This window comes from Nicotiana tabacum, chromosome 1 (genome assembly GCF_000715075.1).
Source record: "Nicotiana tabacum cultivar K326 chromosome 1, ASM71507v2, whole genome shotgun sequence".
Lineage (NCBI taxonomy): Eukaryota > Viridiplantae > Streptophyta > Magnoliopsida > Solanales > Solanaceae > Nicotiana > Nicotiana tabacum.
The window spans coordinates 15,496,831-15,510,215 of record NC_134080.1 but is presented as its reverse complement, the minus strand read 5'-3'; positions in this window follow the sequence as shown (position 1 = coordinate 15,510,215).

Genomic DNA, 13,385 nt, shown 5'->3' with positions numbered 1-13,385 from the left:
TGCAAGACTGGAGGATGGATGTACTCCAATCCCGTAGACTCGACCTTTATTTATTATTTTCACAAGAAATAAAGAAAAGAAAGTAAAAGAAGTAGGAAAACAAACACGCAACTTTCAAACTAATACCAAAATAGATAATTACATAATATTTATACCTTTATTCACGCCACCAGCCGCCTGTGTCTAAATTGCAGTCATATCCTCCAAGGCCGGCTGAGTTCCTTCAGGCTGAGTTTGTCGCCATGCATCAAGATCAATATGATACTTATCCTAAAATAAAAATAATACACGTTATATAAATAAAATAAACCAAGAGAAAAAAATAATATAGTGTTGGTGTTGGGATCATACAAATGTCTCTGATGCACGCGATTCGACCCATCCTTCTCTTGTATCGTCCTTCTTGTGGGCCTCCGCAAAGACCTCAACATAAGTCTCTCTCTCTCTCTCACACACACACACACACACACACACACACACACACACACACACACACACACACATATATATATATATATATATATATATATATATATATATATATATATATATATGTTCAATTTGCATACTTGTAAAACTAAGAATATTTTATAATAAAATTATCATTCTCAAACGATGCGCTTCAAAACTAATAGAACCTCCAGTATGCGACACTCCACCCTTAATAGAAGCTCTGCTTAACTTTGCCTATTCACTCTTCTTCTTCCACTCAGGGGTGTTCTACTTCGCCAAGAGCTGACTCCAGATATCTTTACATATCCAATCAGGCCTGGTGCCACCTCTCCAAGCAACATGATGTGAATCTGTTATCTGCTTACTCTCTTCTCGAAGTTCTCATTTACCTGATTTTCATGTGTAGGCTGCCATACGCTCCTAACCTGCAAAATTGAATAAATAATATTAGACGATGAGTATAAGTATTAATAAAAATTAATTTATTCTTACCTTAAATTTTTGCCCCATATGCATTCTGATCTGGTACGGTATCTGTCTCCAGGAATTCCATGGCTTATGAAAAAATGGCTTCACAGATTCCATCACCATATGTGCACCTGAAAGGATGGCAAAACCTATATTTAATTTAACATATAAAATGTCATTAAATTCATTATATGTAAATTTTTTTTGAAAGAATTTAAAAGAAAATTGAAGGAAAACTCATCCGTCGCCATGGGGAATAATAATCAGCGATGAAGATGATTGTACTGTACAGTCCCTCTAGTATACTGTCTCATACTACCAACAAACTGTAGAAGTACTGGTAGATGGGGATGCAACTGCGTGAGAGCCTCCAATATCCAAGTTCGATATACTTGGAGTGGATGATGATGGAGATGATAATTGAGTGGGCGATGTATGAGTCACAAAAGATGAACCACCATGCTGGCTACCATGATGGCTCGGGAATACAATCGGTGGTGAGCCACCAAACTAACTAGCATGATCACAGGGATAAAAAGCTGGAAAATGAGGTGTGGGTATAAAATTTATGGCGGTCGAAGCTGAGCCATCATAAGAAGGCATGGAGTAATACTGAAGCGAGCTAGATGGGGGAGAGACTTTGAAAAAGTCAGATGACTGTGAAGCTGGGATGGAAGGATGATGAGGCATATGAGGAGGGCTCATATTTGGTGTAGGTGGAGGAAGCTGACTTGATCTAGGTAAAGTATGTGTTTTCTTCTTAGATTTTTATTATTTCTTTATCGTGAGAATCCATTTGTGTAATGAATATAAAATATTTATATGTAAAAATAATTAACATAACAAATATAAACGTAAAGTATACATAATAAAGATAACAATATAAACATAAAAAACGAAGGTGTCATAAATCATATAAAGTAATTTTATTACATAATACAATGAAGCACACCATAACATATAAATACTGATCAAGTCATAAAACACACGATGGAGAATACTGATTTATGGCCTATCACTGATTCTAGCATGATGGAGAATAGCATGAAGGCTAACTATTGCAATAATAGATGAATACTAGAGTCTATACTCTTTTTGTCCATTGAAGATAAGTAGACAGAAAGGAACATGAAGTACCCGCTGATAATGGAATACAAAATACTATTTTGTTTTCTTTCCCCTAATCCTAAGAGTGGGCTTCTGTCAATTCAAGAAGTCAATATCAAGAGAATATTATTGTTTACCGAGAAGGGAAGCCTTGGAGCAACAACCAAACAATTGTTGATGATTGCATTAGGATAGACTGCCTACATTATACTCTCCTAGGGTACGGCCCTTCCCAGATCCTGCGTGAACGCGGGATGCTTTGTGCACTAGGCATCCCTTTTTACTGTTTACCAAAGGTTCGAATCCCTCTCTTTTCGCACTTTTACCTAATTAACTAATGTGAATATCCAAAATGTATTAAATAGCAATGGAAAAATTGATTTAAACAGTTAGACTTTTCTTTGATATATATTCTCTATTCCTAATTGATGTATTTTCGAAAAATACTGGAAAGAGTGGTAAAATATCCTAGCTGATGTATTTTGACATCATACAGCTTTGGCAGGATCGCTTAGCCCCATTCATCTTTCGCACAAGAGCGCTCGATCAGTGAGTTATTACGCAATCTTTCGAGGGTGGTTGTTTCTAGGCAAACCTCCTACTAATACTTGAGATGTATGACAATTGATGACAAGCAAAATTAAGCTTAATCATGTAATCAACAAAGTGAAAATTAGTAAGATAGAGTTAATCTTTGCCAATATTAATATCCAAAAGATGCGTCAACCGATTTTGTATGGCAGGACAGAATGGGTGTGATCTAAGTAGCAATAAATGATGATAATATACGGGCGCCTGGTATTTTGTCGACTCCTTCTTAGTGTTCTTTCATCTGGTATCTGAGCGTTTTGTTCTCATTCTCCATTTCTTCCATTCTTCCATTCTTCTCAAAATTGCGGTGAGGACGCCATCACCTGCACTGTTAGTAACATTGTGAGTTATACCTGGCATTAGAGGGTTTGGTTGATCACCTTATTTGTCTTCTCACTATACGGTATGGGCTCTCGTGGTTTCAATAGTCGTACATGGAGCTTGTTTGTTGAGCACGATTACTAAGGCATCGGTAAACCATGCTTTGAGGAGCCTCTTCATGGCACGTGGCGTCCTTTTTCCCGTGTTGACGTGGAAGCCCATTTTCCTTTTGATTTCGTTGTGCTGCAATGATGGGAAGGCGACCTCTCACGTCTGGGGGAGGAAGTGGGTGTCACATCATCTCCCAGTCTTTCATAGCTCTCGTTGATAGTATTCATGAGGTTACTAGGGAAGTCACATGCCGCCCTTGTTCCGTTTTCTTGGTTATCTGCCATGAAAATTTCTATAAGAGCAGAACGGAGAAAATCTTTGTGGCTCGTTAGGTTAGTCAATCACGTGGGTTGTAGATCTAATGGAAACTAAAAGATTAGCTAAGAATATCCCCACAGACGGCGCCAAACTGTTTGACTCAAAATTTAGATATAGATTTCAACAACTATATTTTCTAGTAAGATAAGATTAATCTTAGCCAATATTAATATTCAAAATACGCATCAACTGATTTTGTATGGAAGGGATAATACGGGTGTGATCTAAGTATCAATAAATGATGATAAAATAGGGGCGCACAGTATCTTGTTGACTCATTCTTGGTGTTCTTTCATCTGGTATCTGAACATTTTGTTCTCATTCTCAATTTCTTCCATTTTTCTCACAACAGTGGCAACGACGCTATTACTTGCACTGTTAGTAACATTGTGAGTTATACATGGCGTTAAAGGGTCTAGTTGATCGCCTTGTTCGTCTCCTCACTACACCATGTGGGCTCTTGTGGTTTCTACAGTCGTGTATGGAGCTTTTTTGTTGAGCACACTTACTATAGTATCGGTCAACTATGCTTTGAGGAGACTCTTCATGGCACGTGGTGTCCTTTCTACTGTGGACGTGGAAGACCATTTTCCTTTTGGTTTCGTTGTGCTACAATAAGGGGGAGTCGACCTCTCGTGTCCGGGGGAGGCAGTGGGTGTCACATCGTCGCGCAATGTTTCATAGCTTTTGTTGATAGTGTTCATGCGCTTACTGGGGATGTCACGTACCGCCCTTATTCCGTTTTATTGGTTACCTGCCATGGAAATTTCTATATGAGCAAGAAGGAGAAAAACTTTGTAGCTCGTTAGGTTAGTAAATCACGTGGGTTGTAGATCTAATGGAAACTAAAAGATTAGTTAAAAATATCCCCACATACGACACCAAAATATTTGACCCAAAATTTAGATCTAGAATTAAACAAATATGTTTTCTAGTAAGATAGGGTTATTAACCGATTTTGTATGTCAAGATAATACGGGTGTGATCTAAATAGCAATAAATGTTGATAAAATAGGGTCACCCGATATCTTGTCGACTCGTTCTTGGTGTTCTTTCATCTAGTATCTGAGCGTTTTATTCTCATTCTCAATTTCTTCCATTCTTCTCAAAACAATGGCGAGGACGTCGTCACTTGCACTGTTAGAAACATTGTGAGTTGTACCCGGCGTTAGATGATCTGGTTTATCGCCTTGTTCGTCTCCTCACTATACCATGTGGGCTCTCGTGGTTTCTGCCGTCATGCATAAAGCTTGTTTGTTGAGCACACTCACTAAGGTATCGATCAACCATGCTTCAGAGAGCCTCTTCATGGCACATGGCGTCCCTTCTCTTGTGTGGACATGGAAGGCCATTTTCCTTTCGATTTCGTTGTGCTACAATAAGGGGGAGGCGACCTCTCGCGCTTGGGGGAGGCAGTGGGCGTCACATCGTCGCCCAGTATTTCATAGCTCTCATTGATTGTGTTCATGAGGTTACTGGGGATGTCATCTGTCGCCCTTGTTCCGTTTTCTTGATTACCTACCATTAAAATCTCTATATGAGCAAAAAAAAAAGAAAAGCTTTGTGGCTCATTAGGTTAGTAAATCACATGGGTTATAGATCTAATGGAAACTAAAAGATTAGCTAAGAATATCTCCATAGACGGCGCCAAATTGTTTTACCCAAAATTTAGATCTAGATTTATACAACTATATTTTCTAGTAAGATTGGGTTAATCTTAGCCAATATTAATATTCAAAAGATGCATCAGCCGATTTTTTATGGCAAGATAATATGGGTGTGATCTAAGAAGCAATAAATGATGATAACACTGTATTATTCAATGATCCAAAAATGAAGGAGGTAGCATGTAATAGTAATAAATCCCAAAGAATGACATTTAAGTAAATAAAGGCATGTGAATCACTTGAAAATGGTGAGCTTCCTTAGTATTCTTTCTAACAATGATGAATGATTGATGAGCTTTTGAATATTCTAATTCTCCTTGGATCGTGGGAGAAAAGTTAGACAAGAATATAAAAAAAAAAGAAGGTATATTTTGTATGTATATAATAAAGCAAGAATCTCAGTGAATGTCAATATGTTTCTCTTACAAGTGAGTGGTTAATGTCCCCTATCACTATGTCTCTTTCTATTTATAAGGGAGCATGTGTCAATAGAAATAAATTCTGTGTTCCGAAGCCTCAAAACCTCCTTTTTAACTCACTTCGATTTCCGTGCATGGTCCGGATCTATATCCGAAAAGCCTTTTATGTGAAAATATGAGAAATAGAGATTTCTAGAATTAAAATTTGATTATGGTTGACTTTGGTCAATATTTTGAGCAAACGGACCCAGATTCATGTTCCGACGATCCCGGGAGGTCTGTAGTAAAATATGAGACTTGGGCATAAGCCCGAAAATGAATTCCGAGATCCCAAGCCTTAGAAATCAATTTTTGAAAGAAATTATTTTGCTGAATTATCTATAAAATAAAGAAAAGAATTTATGTTTGAAACCATTGGTATCGGGCCCGTATTTTGGTTTTGGAGCCTGGTATAGGTCTTATATATGATTTAAGTTGAGCCTGTAAAATTTGATAAGAAACAGACTTGAAATGACATGATTCGGAACTTTAGTTGTAAAATTTGGAACTTTGAAGGTTCATGAGATTTCCTTTGATTTTGATGGTAAATTCATGGTTATTGATGTTATTTTGAGGATTTGATTGCACGAGCAAGTCCGTATGACATTTTTAGGTTGGTGTACATGTTTGGTTTGGAGCCCCAAGAGCTTGGGTGAGTTTTGGATAGGCCGCGGAGTGAAATCTAACTTAGGAAAACTGCTAGTATTTTTCAGACCTGCAGGCTTCGCAATTGCGAAGTCTGGATCGCAATTGCCCATCTCATTTGCGAAGACCGGCTGGGAAGGGAACCTTCGCAATTGCGAATCTTATGTCGCAATTGCGACCTTAGCAGGTATCGTATTTGTGAACGATAGTTTGCATTTGCGAAGAAGGTAGAGTTGGGCATACTTCGCAATTGCCAAGCCTTTGCCGCAATTGCGAGTTCGCATTTGCGAACGTATCGTCGCAATTGCGATATCTGCGACCTGCAAATCCATAAATTAGCCGACAATCCTTCATTTTCAAACACTTTCAAAACCAAAACACTCTTGGGCGATTTTTCAAAGACACCTTCTCTTCCAAATCGATTGTAAGTCATTTCTAACTCGTTTTCTTCAATCTTTAACATCTTTTCACTTGACTTCAACTCAAAATCAATGATTTCATGGGGGAAATTGGGTGTTTTGGGTAGAACTTTGGTTTTTCAAATTTTGGGGATTTGGACCTCAATTTGAGGTTCGATTTCAAAACAAATTATATATTTGGGTTTGTGGGGGAATGGGTAATCGGGTTTTGGTTTGAACCTCAAGTATTGACTATGTGGGCCCAGAGGTGATCTTTGACTTTTTGGGAAAAACTTTAAAAAGCCTATTTTCATGTATTGGAATTGATTCATTTAGCATTTATTGATATAGTTAAGTAACTTGTGGCTAGAAAAGAGCGAATTGGTGGTGGAATCATGAGGTAAAACGATAGTTGAGGTTTGAATTGTGTTTGTGGCATCGAGGTAAGTGTTTGGTCTAACCTTAGCTTGAGGGATTAGGAGTCAAGTCCTATTTGCTATGTGCTACTTTTTGAGTATGACGTATAGGCATGGTGACAAATATCTATACGTCGTTGTCAAGCATGCCCGTGAGTCATAAATTGAAGTCGTTGTGTTCTAATAAGTACTACGAATGCCTAAGTTGTTGATTCTCTGTGTTGGGCAATAATTATGATTATTCTCGTGGAAATTGCTTATGGTTGAGTAATGGTGCTAGATGAGGTTCCTTTTGTGAAGTTAATTGTTGGAACAAGTTTGGTTATAGCTAATTCCCTTGCCGGGACGTATTTACTTCTTACTGTCGCTTCCCTTGCCGGGATATTGTTGTTCCCTTGCCGAGATTTTGTTGGTTTCTTATTGTTCCCTTGTCGGGACTCTTTTGTGATTGGTGTTGAATCGTATATTGGGATCGGGTTGCACGCCACAACAATATTATATTTGGATTGGGTTGCACGCCGCAACAGTGATAAATGATATGGATCGGGTTGCACGCCGCAACAATATTTTTATGATTTGGACCGGGTTGCACGCCGCAACAATATTATATTTGGATCAAGTTGCATGCCGCAATAGTGATATATTATATTTGGATCGGGTTGCACACTGTAATAGTGATATATGATATGGTCGGGTTGCACGCCGAAATAGTGTTTTATGATTTGGATCGGGTTGCGTGCCGCAACAGTAAAGAATAAAAGTGGATATTGATTTGTTACTGTTTCCTTATTCTTTCTGCTGCGAATTTTAAATTGTTCTTTATGCTTTTCTCATAAGTTACTGTTGGTAAATGATATCCGCCACAACATGATACCTGAGCCCCTAGCAGCAGCTCCCATGAGGGGTAGAGGGCAAGGTCGAGGTCATGCTAGAGGCCGAGGTAGGGGCAGAGCTCATCCCAGAGCAGCAGCACCAGCAACGGAGCCTCAGGTTGAGTTTGATGATGAGGTTGTGGCTTAGACAGTTCCGGTGGGCCCAGCTCAGGTCCCAAAGGGGTTTATTGCTACCCCGGTACTCCATGATGCTCTGGTCCATCTAGTGGGCCTTATGGAGAGTGTCACCAGGGCAAGCTTGCTTCCTGTAACACTGATCGATGCCGACTCGACACTACGCTATGGTAGGAAGAGCGGATCACAATAGCTTTTACCCGAATAGAGGTCCGGGATCGAATTTCCACAGGGAGCTAGTAGTGGAGTTGTATTTTCTGTCTAGCCTAGAGTTGCGGTTGTGCTTCTAATGTCACTTCAAGCATCTTTTGAGTTTTTGTATTTATAACTACTATTATAAAACTACGGATTAAAGCTAGATTATGCTAGGAGAATATTGCTAAGTTGTAATTAATGGGAAGGAAGAGCACTAGGGTCGTGGCATTACCTTGGTGGCTAATTGACGGGTAGATGTTACTTAGGTTCGATTGACTTATTTGGGGCTTATGCTATAACCGTTGCACAATTTTACCCACTCTCACACCTCTCGGTAGAGAGAGTGATTTTGCCCAATTGATTCTCTCGAGACCAATTGGGTTGGCAAATTAGACCAAGCAACTGGGGTTCAAGTAGGGTGATTACTCTCTCGAGATTTAACCCGTTAATTGGGACTATCATTTCTCATGAGTCCATCCCAATTCCTTGTTGGGTCAATTTTAAGGTCATAGACTCTCTTTATCAAGAAGAGTTAAACCCACAAAGCTTGAATCAGTGTTTGCAACCACCAATTCTAAATTAAATCATAAAATCAACCCAAATAACAAACACTCATAGTCAATCTAACCCTAGATAGCAACACCCATCAATTACCCATACTAGGATTGAGCCACAACCCTAGCTAATGGGTTTAGCTGCACATATTTAAAGAAGAAACTAAAGAAATAGATGAAGAACTACACTAAGAAGAAACTGCAATAATCTATTGTTATGGGAAGCAAATATGCCAAAAATGGCTACAACACCAAGCGCATCTGTTCTTCTGTTCTCAGATCTGACCGCCTTTTTAAAAAAATAGTAAAATGTTCTATTTATACTAGGTTGGAAAAACTGGACAAAAATAACCTTGTAGGGTCAGTGCGGGCCGCACAAAACGGACCGTGGCTGCACTGGCTCTTGGGCTTCAGTTGTTTGATGACTTGAACTGGGGATGCGGACCGCGTGGGAGTGTACCGCGACCGCGAAGGCAACTGTCGCGGTCTGCGCAGATGTGACTGTGGACTGCGTGAGGACAAATGCCCTTTGCTGAACCCTATGAACGCGGACCGCACAGAGCAGGATTGCGGCCGCAAAGCTTCTCCGCGAACCGCGTGAATCCTACCGTGGCCACGTGACTTTATGCTTGAAAATGTCTAGTCTCTAAACCTCCTAGTGCGGCCGCGGTCATTGTTACGCGGTCCGCACTAGGCCCATTTTTCTTCACTTCTCTTGGTCTTTGATACTTGAGCAGGTTTCACTCCTTTTTGGGCCGATCTTTGACATTTCGTCACTTTGTCAATCAACCCTGCAATCAAGCACAACTTGTGAGCATTTTGGGACTGTTTTTGTACCAATTTATACTCACAGCATAGGCAAGTAGGGACATAAACACTTGAAAATCCTAACTTATCAACTCCCCCAAACTTAAACCTTTGCTTGTCCTCAAGCAAACAAAATAAGACCCACCCCTTAAAGGAACATCCAAGTAATTCCAGCTATCCTAAAATAACCTCAACAAGCATCAATTGGGACTAACAATTGCCCTCAATGCGAATGCATCATTAACACATTTAAAACTTTGAAAATTATGGATCAAGTGTGACACAAGAGCATCAAGAGTTGACACATTTCATCAAAGAGCTTTTCTCACTTACTTTGGTCATTGTGGAACCCAAACTCTCACATCCTCAACTCTCCCTAAGCGAACCTCACCTTTTAAATATTGACACACAAATCGAAGCAAATGAAATTTCACTCATCTCTCTCAAAAAGGAAGGTCACAAGTCCGGCTCTAAGTACCATATGCTTGCCCCTTATGTAAGTATCCACTAATGTAAGCTCCCATCAACTTGAGATCAAATAGGGCTTTTGTGGAGTCATTGTGAAGGCTTTTAGGCAAGGGTAAGACATATTTTTATTCACGTGGGTTCAATCTTCCCTTAAGCACTTCTTTTGATTCATTTCAGCGCAACTTTCTTGGCTCCTTTTGAGGATTTCACTTCTTCACAAGGGATTAGAGACACATTTTCACTCTTTATTATACAATTCAAAACATTTCTCTTTTTTCTACTTTCTCCATACCTTTTTCACTTTTGTTTTCCTTGAATCCCTTTTTATTCTTGTTTGCATGGGACTTTCTTTTTGTCCTTTTTCTTTTCTTGCTTTTTCATTGCCTTCTTTTCTTTCTTTTGTACCTTACTGCTTTGCTTCCTTTCTTGTCTCTCCCCCCAAACTTAGATTTTTTCCATTACTCAAGGGAAGATTTGGGTGCCGAGAGAGGGTAATCGTTTAGAACGGGTATAGGCTTGTAGCATTGGTTCTTGAAAGAAAAAGGTTTAAGGCTCAAAAGGGTTAACTAGGGATTATTTCATTGGAAGGTTATGAAATTGTTCAACTTAGCATTTGGATCAAGGAGAGCCTATAATTATTTCTCAAGTAAAATTTCACCTAGGATTTCGCCTCAACAGACATTCAGGGCAAGTTCTAGACCATTCGCTCGGGACTTGGACTCAAATTTCAATTCCTCACCACACATGCTAGGGATTTGCTAAAGACATCGAGTCGAGGGCCCACAACAACTTTAGTTATGATTTAAACACACAATGGTCCAAAAAGACCACATGATGATCGTTTGGTCAATGCAAGAGTCTCAAAGCCACGACTTTCACCATCCTGAACACAACATTATGTCTTTGACCATGGGATCAAAGGCAAATGTGCTAGGCCCAAGTGAGTATTTGCTTGAGGTGCCTTTAACTACGCTATCAAAAACAAAAGAAAAATCAAAGAAACGGACTCAAACCCTTAAGAAGGTTGTCACGCCATCTATCATTGGGAAGAGCCACCCGGTTCGCACAATACTCCACCCTTGGAAAGAACCGTGGCATCAAGAAAACCAAGGGCTTATTGGAAATTCCAAAATCAAAACAAGCGGCTACAAGCCTAACTACAAAGATAAAAATGAAAATTTTGCGAAAATAGAAAATAGAATGAATATGTACAATAGGGGAGTAGAATATACAACAGGGATGAATATATACAGAAATGTAAAGTTATATACAACCCAAAGTAAATAAAGCACAAAATCAATAAAAATAAACTAAGAATCTATATATATACAGTCATCTAGAAAAAAGTAGGGCGCACCCCCACGAATAAAAGCTGGCATTGTCCTCAATGCCAACTATCAAATAAATATCAAAACAAAAGAAAGGATAGGATCTCCCTATGCCTGGTCCGTTTGCATGGGATCATCAGTGGTCCCCAAGTCCTCTGTATGTACGGGAACCTCAGACTGGTTCCCGATATCCTACTGCTCAGCTGCTGGGACTGGGGCCTGCTCCTGAACCGGTGGACTGATAGGTGCATCACTGGAGGGGGTCTCCTGTGGGTCTGGTAGCTCAATAACTGCACCAACTGAACTGGGGAGCTTCCTCCTCTTTCTTGGGGGCCTGGGTGCCTGCTCCTTCTCCTGCTATGGCTGTGGCACTGGTGCTACTGCTGGGGTGGATCTACTGCTGCGGCTGGATCCCCAAATAACAAGTCTAAAGGCATCTGGTCTGCCAATAGCCTGTCCATATCAGTCCGTAGCACTCTCACCGACTCCTTAGACGCCCTTGACTTCCTCATCTTCTTGTGCTCCTTGGCAAGCTCCCTCAAAGCCTTGCCATGTGAATCCACCGCCATAGTCAAGGCATCCTGAGTCCTTATAATCTTCTCCTGATTTTCCAGGAGCTTCTTCAATATGTACTTAATGGACTGAGGAAACTGAGTAGTGGAAGGTGCTGAATGGGCCTCAACTGTAGCAGACAATGTAGACAACTTGGATGTCGCAACTGACATCCAGTTGTTCAAACTGTCTAGTGTCCGGCTCAACTGCTGAGCTGTGAAAGGATGAGTCCGGGAAGAAGGAACCCCCATGTCAACTGAAGTACTGGGGCCAGCAGAGGAGGAGGTTCGTGGAGGCAAATCATCATCAGTGGTGACAGTAGGCATGGTGGAAGGCTCTGTGGGGGGCTCAACCGAAGACACTACCGCCACTGGATCCTCAGACTGGCCAGCTGGAGTAGAGGAAAGCGGCTTGTAACTTTTGTCTTTGGGGTTGTCTGGCCCCTTCAAACTATACCAGGAGAATGGAGCCACAGGTTTTATCTTGACGTCAAATGGTCTCTTCTCCACCTCCAAGTCCCTGAAATACATAGTAAGGGTGCTGGGAAAAGGGTAGTTCTGGTCATGCTCGACCCCTACTGCAGAAATGGTGCGGGACATCACATGGCCCATATTGATAGGATAACCTGCCATAATAGAAGCAATAAGAACCGCCCGGGCAAGTGGAATAATCTGATCATGAGTAGTCGGGTCAAGCCGACTGCATACAAAGGTCAACCACCCTCTAGCCTCGAAGTTGAAAGTTCTCCAAAGTATTTTGGTCCCTGCTTGTAACCATTCTGGAACCGTACCCGAGATTGCCAGGTACAAAGCTAACCACGGACGAACCTCCTCACCTATTGCTAACTTTTCATTGTACATGGACTCATCTTCGTCAATGAACCCCAAATACTCATTCAACGCCTTCCCGATGAAAACCACATTTTTGTTTCTCACTTTCGTCACTTTAGTGCCTTTCAAGATATGAGCCAAATTGCTGTAAAACTCCTTGACAATATGCTCATTTGTCTTCAAACAATTGTCTTTAAAGATCTCCCAACCCATTCGAGCCTGGAACTATCTATGCACATTGGGGTTTAGGGGTAGAAGGTCTTTGTCAATAAAGCTCTGCTCAAGTATCAACTTCCGTGACGACCACCATTCTCTAAATTTGTAGAACGCCACCTGGCTGACAAATCGATCTTCCCAAACTTCAGGTTTTCTAGTTCTCTCAACAACCCCAACCTTGGGCACCCCACTGTCCGGTACCTCATTTTCACTATTAGTCCCGCCTTCTGCCCTCTCCCGAGATACTGAAGCTGTGGGGGAGGTAGAGTATTCACCACTGCCTGCTGCTGAGCCATCAGACAACTCAGAAGGTATACGTTGTGGGGCTTGTGCAGTATGTGAAGCCGGGACTGCAGTAGCTGGCCCTGAATCAGAAGAGAGGTCCTGAGAGGGTACGTACTCACTCCCCGATTGGTTGTTTATAACAATTTGTTTCCTTGTTTTCAGTTTAGGTCGAGAAGTGAGTTTAACTTGT